Here is a 13,773-nt window from a genome sequence, read left to right as displayed (position 1 = left end):
GGTTACACTTGTTCACAGGTCTGTATAAAACTGATGTGTGAATTTAATTAGGCCCAAAGTATCACTAGAGGGAGGAATCTAAGGGGAAATATGCATCTCTTGTTGCTAACATGTAAGAAAATTAATCTCCATAAATGTCTTTTTACACTAAATTTGGGAAACAAATTATAGTCAATAAGATCAGTGATAAAACATAGTTGTGTTCTAGGCATTTCAAGATGCCACAAACATTTATTTCAGGGATATATTAGATAATAATCATACACATGCAGTTTTTCTATTGAAATCCATGAAGCTGTGGGCACTCAGCATCACAGAAGAAACTGCACTGCCACCTCACAGCAGAGGGTGCCTAATTGCCTTTCATCTTACTTAAGTTTTAAACAGAAGGTAAAAATGACTTTGTTTCTCATCAGTCAGCAAGCTGTTTATTGCAGCAAATGAGTCATGCCCCTGTAGTTCTGCCATACTGGTTCAGAGGTCTACAGGTGTGATACCAACAATCAGAGATCTTATTACAGCCTCTAGGTGTAAAATTATTTTTCTTTCTTTGCATTCCTGCATAGATTTCATTTGCATTTTCTCCAGTATGCTTTCATATCCATCACCAGAAGTTCTCAGTAGTGATTACCAGCTTTTGTTGTTTTATGTTGCTCTTCTGCTATTTGGTAGAGTCTATTTTTAATATTGCTTCTGACTACTGCATGTGCAGGCTTGTCTCAGCAGTTCAATCCTGAGTGTCAGGCATTCAATTAAACAGGGTATTTTATTCAAGGAGACTGCAGTGTGTCTAGCCCAGTAACTATCTGAGCAAGTAAGAAGGAATATTTCCCTTGAATATGGCATAATATCTGCAGCCAAATGTGAAAAGATCACAGGATCTGCATTTCTTTAACATTATTATTTCCTTTCAATAAGGTGTAGAATTTTGAGGGGTGAAGTTTAATACTGGGTGTTGGTGCAATAAAATTGTGTTTGCATGTATGACATAGCAGAAATAAATTTGTATAGAAATTTTGGATAATGCCACTCTGGTATATGCATTTTAAGGGGTTTTTTTTTGAGCTCTTTTATACCATTAAGACCGTTTTAAGGCATGCATTTTCAGGTGTGTACATATTGATCTATATATGATATTTTGAAACTTTTACATTTCAAGCATTTTCCCCATAGTTTTGAAGCTGCTGACTTGGACACTGAAATTTGAATGTAAAAGAATTATTCACATGCGATTAAAAAGAATTCAACATTACATACTTTATACTACAAGAGTGGTATTAACAGAACATGCCCACTTGAATAGTTATTACTTAAACTGCAAATTTCTAAGAAGCACCTTGTGAATTTGTAGGTAAAGACTTATTTTCAAAAATAGCTATACATTTAGGATCATAGCTATATTTTCTTTTTAACTTCACCTAAACCATAGTCCTGAGGGTCATCATCAGCATTAGTTATTTTCTTGGCAGCATTCTCAACCCACTGAAGTAAAAAATAAAGGAATGCATTTAAAATAGCTTAAAAAATAAGGTTTTGTCAGCTTGAGTCATATTGAATGTAACTGGTTATTGAGTATTCCCAGGAGTAATCAATTGTTGGAGCAGAGGGGACAGAGAGATAACAAATGAGTGTGTTAAATAGCTGATTACTCAAGTTTTTATCCCTTCACTTACCCAAGCTAAAGATGGGAGGTCGTATGTGCCCATGCCATAAAAACATTTGATTTACTAGTCACCTAAAAAAATGTAAAACCACTGGTGAAAACAGGGTTTGGATATTTTTACCACAAGAAATAGTCTTCACAAAAGACTTTGTCATCCAAGTGGAGAATATATTGTTACATATATTCGAATTGAAATATTAAATGTAAAATATCAAATGATCTGCAATAGTATCACATAGTATACAGGTGATTAGAGCATTGACAGCTGGGACTGTACATTCAGGTGACATGCAGAGTGATAACTGCACTCACAATCTGCATCTGCATTTCTGTTCATTGACATTCAACTGGAATATTTTCCCTTGGAATTTATTTGCAGGTCAAATGGCGGGAACTGATGATGTAAAGTTCACAGGCCCAAAAAATTTAAGCAGAATGAGACAAGTTTCCTGTCTACATACAGTACTTGAATGCTCAACAGTGACTTGAACATTTGTTATATGAACAACCTAAATGGAATAATTTCTGAGTGAAATTTCAGTAGTGTAGCCCTACCTGCATCCAACTTCCAAAGAGAGAAACACAGTAAGTCATCTCTGATGATAACTTCTTACTTCTTGAGAAGTATTTTTCAACCTTTACAGGAAGAAGTCAAAAAGATTGACTTTTTTTTTCCTCAGTAACAGACTGCTGTCTTCTCTTTTCTCTCTAGTAAGGAAAATGCATTGTCAAGAGCTGAGCTAACTCCTGCTGGTGTATTAATTAATACCACCACCTGGATCTATCAACAGCAAGACAGTCAGATTCACACTAGGGGATAAAAAACAATCTGCACCTTGTCAGCCCTGCCACACTGGGAGTAGTCACAGGTCTGCAGCCCTTGGTAATTACTCACCCGGGTCCTCACACTGCCTGCATTTCCATTTTGATTGTTGACATTGCACAGTACCGCCTCATCTGCCTAAAAAGGTGGGAAAAAGTGAACAAAGTATGTCAGGCCTGGTAATTACACCACTGTCACCTCTCCCAGCTCTTGGACCCCATCAGTAAAATGATAGTTGTCAGTCTCCTGTTAACTGTTTCATTAAAAGGGAATGATTATGTTAAGTTGAGTGAATGAGTTGACACTAAGAATCAACACCTTCTGAGCAGCTGTGAAAACATTTAGAATGGATTTTTGTACCAAGAGCCTAAGTGAAATGAGAAAGAACAACCATAGGTTGAACAAATTAATAAAAATGGGGAAAATATTCATTTAAATTAATCCTGTGTAGCTGGAAGAATAGATTTGAATTCCTGAAAACAAAATAAAACTGTATTTTTGAAGGTATGAATATATTTAAAAGAAAGCACTTATAAAATTATGAACTAAACTCCACTGAGAGGGATCCTCTGTATTGTATCAGCAAATTTACATTTTCAATACTTTGCACACTTTTTAAAAAGTGTTTGTGGCATTTATCTGTTGATATCAAAGAGACCATTTCTTTCAGGACAAGACAAGGAAACATCAGTGGGTTCTGCACAAAACACAAAAATAGGCTGAGAATACATCAATAATTCTGACCCATATTTCAGCACTGACAGCACAGCTCAGTGCAGGATTACAAAGGATGAATGCTCTTTCTCAGGATTCCAAAGGATGAATCCACAAGGTTTATTAAATCTCTCTTATTTAGATTTGTTATTATAGAAAATATCATATAAAACCTCATCTACAGTATAGTTGTCAAGCTGATTTTGGATAATGTGCCAGTGGTATGATTAGAGAAGTTCAGGCATTTCAAATTTTGTCTCCTGAAGCCTTTTCCATCACATAATACAGAAGGAACATGTTAGCAGTGGTTGTACATGGAATGATAAGGCACACATGGACAGAGAGAGATTAAAAGAGGATCCTGTTTTAAGGTTATCAACATCATCACCATCATCATCACTTGAGCATGTTGGAGGAGATAGGGAGGGAGGTCTTTGGGAGGCAGAAATCTGGTGCTACTCTAAATGGTTTGGTGCTATTTATTTTCCATTTCTGACCAGAACCAATTGCCAGCTATCAGTAGTTCAGCTATATGTGAGAATTCCAGCCTTGTATGCATCAGAAAGGTAAGGATCACAAAATGCTGCTTAACAATGATATTTATACCTCAAATTGATCACCTGCTATTGCAGGACAGAAGAGAATTCCAGATCTGTAGTCTTCTTGAAGTCCTAAGTAACTCTTCCTCATTCTAGTAGCCAGTAGGATTTGTGTATTTGTTGTATTTTATCAGATAAAAGGTAATATAGATATTGATTGCCAGTTCGGAGTAAAAAGATTCTCTACTACAAAGGACAACCACCTCACCATCCAGACAGTTACTGTGAACTCCAGAAGAGATCCCTGTAATGTCCATTTTTCCTATGTGGCTTTATTATTATTGTGGTTATTCTTAATGCCATCACGAATTAAGGATATTTAAACTTTTCATGTGAACTGTCCCTTTTGATGGCCAAAATTCGAGCTTGTTGAATCCCAACATTTCAAATGGGTTCAAAGAGAATACATAGCTTTGATGAAGGGATAGCACTTTCCAGTGATTTATTTTCCTGACTCATTGTTAAAGCAACACTGAGATTCCCATTTTGAGTTGTCATTTTCATAGGTAAATTCAGTTAAATAATGTCTGTACAGGGAGATGCACAGGAAACAGCTAGACAGAAACAGGGTTTGCTCCAAAATATTCTGAGTAGCAAAGAAATGCTGCCTCTGCCATAGCATCTGCAGCAACCTGGTACGGATGGGCTCATTTTGCAGATAAAATCAATTATTTTACTTTACAGAAGTTCTCTTGTCTATTCTACAAAGCATCTTGTAGGTGCTTTAGTCAAGGCAAGGACAAAGGTTTCAAACAAAATAGAATTAGCAGCCAAACAGAATCATTTTATCCATACAAAGATTCCCCAGTCTTCCTGGTATATGCCACAGAATAGAGAACGCCAAGACTTTATATTTGTTTCTGTAGGAATTTTTGTACTTGAAATACAAATTTGAGGGTTTTGGTCCTTCTCTGAGAAACTTATCAGCTCAACAATAATGGGGTTCACAGTGTAACTCCCATAAATTGTAAGAAGTATTTTTTGGTTAAGCAGTAGAGGTTAAAGGGTTTTAACTTCAGAATCTTCATTTAATCTGTTCAAGATTTTCTAGCCTTCAGTATTGCCTGCCAACTCTGTGCCAGGATGAGTGCATGGAGAGGGATGGATGGAATAGAGGGACAAATGTGTATTTGGAGGTGGAATACTTCTCTGGAGTTGGAAATGAGGCTTGTGTTGTTCCTTATACCATACCTTTCAGGGTGGTTTGTGGCTCAGGAGGACCAGGATGGTTTGGTTTTGCTTTGAAGGACTGTAAATTTTGTGTTTCAAAATACCATTTGTTATCAAATCTGTTGCCCCCTGTTAACTGGGAGGATAATGACCAAACCAAGAAACCAGGACCTATCCTATTGGTCTATTCCTATTATTTATTCCCAGTATGCCTATGTTTTTCTTGCACCTGCTGCCAAAACAACCAGCTGTATATTACTTTATGTTTATGTAGTGCCACACCAGGGAATTCAGAAAAATGTCATAAATAATAGTTACACAAAACCTCTCAGCCAAAAATGGTTAATGTGAAATAAATATAAAATTGTAAACCAGATACAGCAATGTGCCAGAGACAGTGAAATTGCAGCATCACAATACTGGCAAGAAATTTGAAATACAAAGATATGACTTTTTATTTTGTTTTGGCTTGCAAGCTATTAAGGTTAATGAGTGGAGCCTTGTCTCATCTTTTCTCATCTTATAATTGCTGTGGCAGGTCACAAACCCTATATAAAATCATATAAGAGTAATAAAAAAGCTCTCAGCTTGAACCAAATGAGTTCATATTTCTACTGTAGCAGAGCATGGGAGCTGGGGTTTTTGAACCCAAAGGGTAATATATCAATATGCTCAGGAAAAAAAAAAAAGAAAAAAAAAAGAGGAAAATGTCCTTTTTATCATATATAATTCATTACTAGGCATAACCCAGTCCACAAATAGATGCATCCTTTTTTTCGTGTATTCCTCTTATTCTTTACTCCCATCAGAGTTCAGAAATCCAGGAGTGCAACATTGTCCCCCTGTCCATAACAATGGTGGTTATGGATAAAAAACAAACACGGAAAGAGATTAATCTACTATAAAAACTGTCATAAAACTCTTTTTAAGGAAGGATCATTTGCACTTGCAACACAACATTGTTGACATAAGCCATTCTCTTGGTATATTGTTTTGAGTTACAAACTTACTCTGCAGGGTTTTTGTTCTGTTTGTTTTGTCATGATAAAACTTTCATTGATCTCCTCCATATTTCCCCTGACTTTTAAACTTTTAATCTATTATTAAAGTGCTCATTTGAATTGAAGGCTAAAGTCAGAAACAGTTTTACCGTACTAAAAGTTTTCAAATATACAGGCAGGTATCTATCCAGTAGAACTACCTAGCTGAGGAATATGCACCTAGAAACACAGAGAAATTAGATATAGAGAGAAACCTAGAAATTCTGTTTTGCTAATTCCTGCATTCTCCTCACACAAGTTATCCAAGTAAACAATTGTAGCTCATTTAAGTGATCAAAATTTTAAACTTGTACTTTGTACATCTACTCTTCTGATTCTGTTAATGCTTTATCTTCTGGATTTCTCCCTCAAAAAATACTTTATCTTCTAGATTTCTTCCTCAAAATGTAAAAAAAAAATTTGACATTAAAGGCAAGTATGCCTGAAGTCCAACATATGTTTAAATCAAGCAACAATTAACATATGCTGACTCGTAGGCCGAAGATTCCCAAATTACACATACCTTTTAAGCTATTTTAGAACTTTTATGCTCAAACACTTCAAAAAAATTAAAACTAGCAACTTTAAATGGTTTTAAGTGTATTTTAAGTTCCTTCAAGTAATAAATATAAACTTTATGCATAATAAAGATCAGATTCTGGGCCTGATAAATTCTGATGTTTTTGTCTCTCTCATTCACACATTTTTCTCACAGAAGTGAGAAGAAATATTCAGTCCCTGTTTTTTGTAATTTTACTGTCTCTGTGAATTTCTCTATAATGGTTTTCTGCCTTCTTTTTTTCAAACTATGTGCACTGTATGTCTTCATGAATAAGGAGGGGCTTAGCATTTGGTTTGTCTCTGAACAGGGGACAGCTACAAGAAAGAGCCTAAAACTGTATTCCTTCTGCCAAATTTATTGTTCAAGCTCCAGTTGTTGGTTTGTTTTGCTTTGTTTTCAGAAAGCTATTAGATAAGACTATGAAAAGAAGTGAGCTTAAAACCATTTCTGAATATTTTGGTTATCAGAAAAGGGTCACACAGTTTTGACAGGAAAATTTGTACTCCATCCTGCCACCCACTCCCTGCCCCCAGGGTACTGTATAAAATCCTCCTTATATTTGAGAGAATTTACTGAAAATTGTTAAGATGAAATGTGACAACCTGAAAGAAATTACTTTTTTTTTTTTTTGAAAATTGTAAGGAAATGGAAATAGACATTTTAAAAGAACAAGCTTCAACAAGAAGTAGTTATGATGTAGTTCTGGCAGACAAAGCAAGATGTCTTCAGCTCAGATTTCTCAAGATCTGAGGGAGTAATTCTGTATATGGCTCAAAATATTCTAAAAATGTTGGACCCTGTTCTGCAGTTTCCAGGCATGGAACTGCTTCAGTTTGGTTCTGTGGACTTCAAAGTTATGGAGAAAGTAGAATGCATTCATTCTCTGGGTATAAAATTATAAAGAGAGGGTCTCTCATCAGCTGAGCCACGTGCCTCTCTGTATCTGGATAAATGTGTTTTGTGTGGCCTTCCATAAACTTTGTACTCTTTCTTGTTCACTAGCAGATTTCAGAGTTGGAAACATGTAGAAGTAGAATGAGCAGGTAGCAAGGTGCTAACAAATGAAAAAATATTTATTTTGGTGTATGTTTTTTAATTTATTGTACGTTTCACTACCATCATGTGGAAACCAGCCACACAAACAAGTTGCATGTGAATACATAAAACTGACATGTCTCTTTTTAGAGATCCTAGTTTTTAAGCAAATCAGACAATATGCAACAAAAGCTGCACATATGCAAGTGCATTTCTACAGTGCCAAAATATGTATTTCTTTGAACAATATTAATTTACATATTGTTCCAATTCCCAGTTTCTTTCCTTACTTGGGGTCTTCAGTCCAGCTGTGTAAAGTCCATTTGTGAATTGTATAGTAAAAAGGAGGCTCCCTTGAGTGAGAAGAGTTCTTTTGTTCCTTGTGCTTGTGGAGGATTCAAAGTGAAGTGAGAGAATTGCTTTAGAGTGTCACCATTCTTGTGATTTAAAATAAAAAGGCAATTGTTGATTTACAGGAACAATGCTCCTTCCCTGATAAAACCAGGGATTTCCATGATATGTTTTGCTCCATTTAAAAAGACAAAACCAAAACATCTTCCAAAATTAATCAAAACTAAGCCAAGACAATTGACTGAAACTGTCTTAGAAAAAGCAGTTGCTTTGCTGCACACTATAGATGTGTACTCTGTTTTTATTCCCCTCCAGACTTCTTAAAATCACATTGTTATCTTAGTCTTTGAAATGTAAAAATGCTGGCACATCAAAGAAATATTGTGATGGTCAAAGAAATTTAGAAGGAGAGTGTATATAATGAATACTTAACACTGGAGCTTTACTTCTTTTTCTTTTTGGTGCAGATATCCATTGTAGCAACTTAAAGCTGGAAAATGAGGCATGAAATTGTTTGTAGAAGGTTCAGTAAATTGAATCTTAAGCATTTGTATGTTTGCTGCAAAACTAAGCTCGCAATTTTAGTCATAACATAGGTTTCTTTGCATTTGTTCTGTAGCTTGTTAAACAAAAAGCAGATAAGGAAAACAGCACAGAAAAACATTTGGAGGATTATGAGGAGCATACAAAAGCCAACAACACATCAGGAGACAGAGGTGAGGACACCCTCACTGAATAAAGAGGTGTTTTAGCTGAGGATATGAAAAGTGGGGTGAATTTACCTTCTCTAAACTTCTGCAATAGGTTTCAAGCCCTCCACATGATCTGCAGGCAGACAGGGCTGCCATGACAGCACACAGAGCCTCTCCTTTCTGCTGCCGTGTTTATCCAGCTTGCAGTATTTAGGGTTGCCTGTTGGAAGCTTGCTGAGCCACCTTTACCAGTGTTCTTCTTTCCAAGAGCAAGCATACTCTTTGGGAATGGTTGGCTTGCAGAAGTCTGAATCTTGTCTTGTCCTGCTGCCTTCAGTCAAGATTGCCATTTGAAAGAAACTTTTCCTTAGGTCAGTAGTAAATTCCATCACGTGGTGGTGATCCCATTCTCCTGGGGCTCTGCTGAGCCTTCTGAAAATGCCAGTGTGGGGAGCAGCGTGTTTTAAATGGCAGGGGGGCACCTTTGGGTGGCCTGGTAACACTATTTGTGCCACCTCTCTGTTTCTGTCTAACACAAAACACGTTAACAACTTCTCATTTGGAACAGAGATTTGTAGAGGAATACTAGCTGGAATAGTAGGAGTTAGGAAAAAAGTAGAAATCACTAAAACTAGTGCACTTCACACATACAGGATCTCCATCTCTGAGATATTTTTAATGAGTCTGTATGTTCCTAATTTGGGGATTAAAAGGATAGACAAAGAATGCTTTATTTGAAACAGAATACAGGATATGCAGTGTGTCTCTTCTTTAGGTTACATTTGTTTTCTAAATATTTGTGCTCATATTAGACCTAATTTTATATTTTTCCTGTTTATTTTATTGTAGAGAAGGTAAGTTGCCTTCATCTAAATTTTAAGTATTTACTTCCAGAAGTAGGAACTTAGCTGTTACATCCCTGGACCAGTTCAGTGGGTGCTATTTCACCCCATCAGGCCCAGTGTAATTTGATCCTCCATTTACTCCAGGACATCTTCAAACAGAGCCCTTCTGGGATATCATACCTGAGGAAAGCATTTGAGAATATTGAGAAATCTGTGCATTTACAACCCACTTAATCAACATATTTTCATGAAGTTGTGATTCAAAATAAAATGTCAGGTGGTATGAAAAATTCTACTAATTAATTGGGTTGGGCGGGACTGCTCAGAATATCAAAAGAAATCTGACACCTTCCTACAGACATCTTTGATTCAGAATAGTTTTATCAAAATGGAAGACTCTCAGCAATAGGAAGAGCTGATGAAAAATAAACTGTTATCATGCTACTTTTTTGTTCTTTTGTAGAAAGTGCATGTTTGTTAAAGAAAAAAAAAGGAAATTTTGCTGCTGTGCATGAATTCCTTCAGTTGTCCTCCTCAGGTATATTCTTCTGCTTGAATTAGGAGTAGAAATGATCTTATGTGTCATTGTTTGTTCAATGGTCATAACTCAGACACCAGCTTTTCAGGAGGTTTAATAGTGTTATGAACGAGATATAAAATAAGCCTGTGTAGTTATATACAATATAGAATTCTATATTATCATCTCTCTGTAAATGCATTTCTCAGGGTATTAAGTACATACTTTAAAGAGCCAGTGGTAATTTCAGTCTTCAGTACAATACTTGAGAGGGCAGTTAAAGAAAATCTATTATCCCTTTCTCCCTCAGGAAAGATAAGAAGAGTGGAAAATTAGTTCCTATTGCCAAATTACACTTTGTCCTGGAGGAGCAGTTACTTCCATTCTTATGTCATATATCCTTAGTTTCTTCATTCACTGAGAAGATCCTGATTTACACAGGATGAAAGAGCAGGAAAAGTAATGTCCAATCAGTTCCTCTCTCATTTTCATGCTCATCCACATATTATAATGCTGGCTATTTTCATCCTTAGGTTCATTCAGTTCAGCCTATGAGATGTGTCTGGGCTTCATTTGCTTGGATCCTAAGGGTGAAAATGTCAAAGATACATGTCTGGCCTGTATGGGGATGTAACATTTGTTTCTTAAGGCTGTTTGATTAAAGTTGATACCAATTCCAGAAGCTTCAGAGTTTGAGGACAGAATACCCTATAAGAACAATCATGTCCTGTATGAACAATCAGAAAATGTGAAGTTGGTTTTTCCTTTTTTCACTTGGTTGATTTTTGTCTAAGGCACTGTGTTCTATAATTTTTAGTTCCTTATAACTTAGTAGTTCATACCTCCACAATAGGATTAATGGCAAGATTACTCCTCCTAATTTTTGCTTCCACTGTGCAGTGATGACAGTTATTATACAAGATACCTAATCACAGGCAGCCTTTTCCAAGGTATTCATTCCTTCCACTCACATTTACATTGTTTATAATATGGTGTAATAGTTTACATTTATTTATTTATTTTTATTCTATATATGTTTTTATATTCTATAATACTTTTAGAGATTTCTCCCTAATGTGGGGCCTAAGAATGTGGTTGCATTTGATACACGAAAGTAAAAGAACTTCTGTGTAAATAATCATGAATATTTTGATACATAAAAGGGAGAAGGTGTGGAGGTAAATCAAGCCTATGGTAGATTTTACTCTCAGTAAGGAAAATGGGGAAGGACAAATGACCATGAATGGCACATAAGCTCAGGAATAAACAAACTGATCTCCACTGGTCCCATCTGGAGTCAGCATTGTGTTCTTGTGGCAATGCTACCCTGGCATGCATTAGAAGGAATCTTGCCAGCAGATCAGCAGAGGTGATTCCTCCTCTCTCCTCACACAGATGAGGCTACACCTGGAATAATGTTCATTTCTGGGTTTCCAGTACAAAAGAGAGTTGGAGCTGCTTCCTAAATGGCCAGATCAAATAATGGACTGGAACATCTCTCATCCAAGGAAAACCTGAGAGAGCTAGGATCATGCAGCCTAGAGAAGATAAGGCTTTTGTGCTTAGATATATATCTATAAAATTTAATATACTTATTGATGTGTATAAATACCTAAAAAAGGCTCAGCCAGACTCTTTCCAGTGGTGCCCAGTGACAGGCCAAGAGATAATAGGCATAAACTAAAACACATGAGATTTCATCTGTACATCAGGAACCTCTTTTTTTCTACTGTGAGGCTCACTGAACACTGATCTAGGTTTCCCAGAAACTTAGTGGAGTCTCTTTCATCCCTGCAGATATTTTAAAAGGTCTGGATATGGTCCTGAGCAACCCATTCTAGGCGAGCCTGCCTGAACAAGGCAGCTGGACAAAATGACCTCCAGAGGTCCCTTCCAACCTCAGCCATTGTGTGAGTCTGTAAAGACAGGGAAAAATGTAGTTTCAATGGCAAAAACTATTTTTGTTCTCAGAGGAAAATAGAGGCTACAGCTATTCTGATTTCAGAGACTCCACTATATGCGATATTTACTATTCTTCTAAGTACATATTTCTTAATCAATGATTTAGTTTGAGCTCCTGTTTTGGTCAGCAGTATTTTGCAATGAATCTAAGATCAATAAGTCTGGGGTGCTGAAGGAAAGAAAATTCATGATAACCAATTTTATGTACTTCATTAATAAATTTAAACAGAAGAGGTTAATTCTAATAATGAAGGAATAACAGAAGTTTCTCTTTTAAGATTTACTCACTTTGTAATGTATCACTCCTTTATTTCTTGTACTCATGGGAAAGAAAAAAACTTCAAAGCACTTTGCTATTTGATTCTGAGAAATATACAGTCTCTTAGCCTCTGCCTCCAAAATCAGAGGAGATCCTTCCTTTACTGGTGAGTATTAGGCCTGGCTGGTTTTGCTGCTCAATCATTTTGCCTCTGTGGTCTGTTGCTCTTTTCAGCATTAATATTTTCCAGCTGCACTTAAATCTCAGTGGTAGTTGGGTTTCTGCTGTGCTAAGTGCTTTGTGGACACATGCCTCAAACAACTTAGAAAATGAGGAGGAAAAACAGTAGTTCAGGAAGTCAGTGGTGGGGACAGAAGTGGAGTCCAGGCCTATATTTTGGACTAACAGTGTGTGTATGGGAGCATGCTGTGTCCATCTTCACATCCCACCACCTCCCATACGCTTGGGCAATCTGCTCCAACTCTGTGCAACAGGAAAAAAAAACCCAAAAAACAAAACAACACAGCAAAAAGTTTATTCATGTTATCCTTTCAAAAATCCAGGAAATTCAATGCTTCCAGGATATACATGATCTGTGCTTCTCGAAGTAACTTTGGAGGAGCAGCCATAGGAAGCCATATATCATATTTTGTGGAGACCTGTCAGGAAAATAAATCCTGGAGAATCCAGGAAGGAAGACTGTGGAGTCTTCCACTAGAATGAATAGGATTCTGATTGAAATTTTGTTTCCTGCCTGTAGCATGTGCTCATGCAAAGAAAAAGATTTTACATGATTATTCTGTAAACCTTCAGACAAATTCTACAGGAGAAATGTAGTGAGATCAGTACTAACTATATAATTTTATTTTAAAGAAGTATCAACTAATTTCATAAATACCTCTACAGCACATATAAGGTAAATGAACAATATTTTTATTTTTGAATTTAAAATGTTTTCTTCTCCTACCAGATATCTTTGTTTTACACAATGAGTAAGAAGCCTTAGAAAAAAACCTTCTGTAATATAAAATATAGAGGTCCAGGAAGAAACTTGTTGTCCTGGATTTCATGGTACTGTTCAGATTGATATAGATTTTGTTTTAAAGTAATTTAGGGATTCTATTGGGATATTTAGTCAGTTTGTGAAGGTTTTATGTTCACTGTAGAGCCTGTGTGCCAAGTAAAATAGTTAGCGAAATTACTCCTGTGAGTAACTGCTCAGCAGCATGAAGATGTTGTTTCAGAACCCAGTCTGTATATTGAGGAGACAGGGGATGGTATCAGCACTTTGACATAGTCTATGCAGTTTTTTATTCTATAACAAATTATTTAAATGTTTCATTAATAATTTTCCTGTTTTCAATATTTGCTTTCAGGTTTTTGAAAAATCCTATCTTTAAGTCTTATTGAGATCTGAAGATTTTATTCCAAATTCCCAAAATTGATTGGGATATTTTGATATCCTAATGGCGCTTAACTCCATTAGAGATTATATTAGTTTTGCATCTCTGTACGTATTTATCAGCTGTTATCTATCACTC

At 36.1% G+C, this 13,773-nt stretch overlaps 1 long non-coding RNA gene across 2 annotated transcripts in view; it reads left to right on the top strand.

Moving 5' to 3' along the window:
* The window catches only part of LOC135303497 (uncharacterized), a 171,359-nt gene that overhangs the window by 131,754 nt on the left and 25,832 nt on the right, over positions 1–13,773 (top strand). The gene's annotated exons all lie outside the window — the stretch shown is intronic.

The sequence above is a fragment of the Passer domesticus genome, chromosome 6 (genome assembly GCF_036417665.1).
Source record: "Passer domesticus isolate bPasDom1 chromosome 6, bPasDom1.hap1, whole genome shotgun sequence".
Taxonomy (NCBI): Eukaryota; Metazoa; Chordata; class Aves; order Passeriformes; family Passeridae; genus Passer; species Passer domesticus.
The sequence above is the reverse complement of the archived record's forward strand: the minus strand, read 5'-3'. Positions and strand labels throughout refer to the sequence as shown.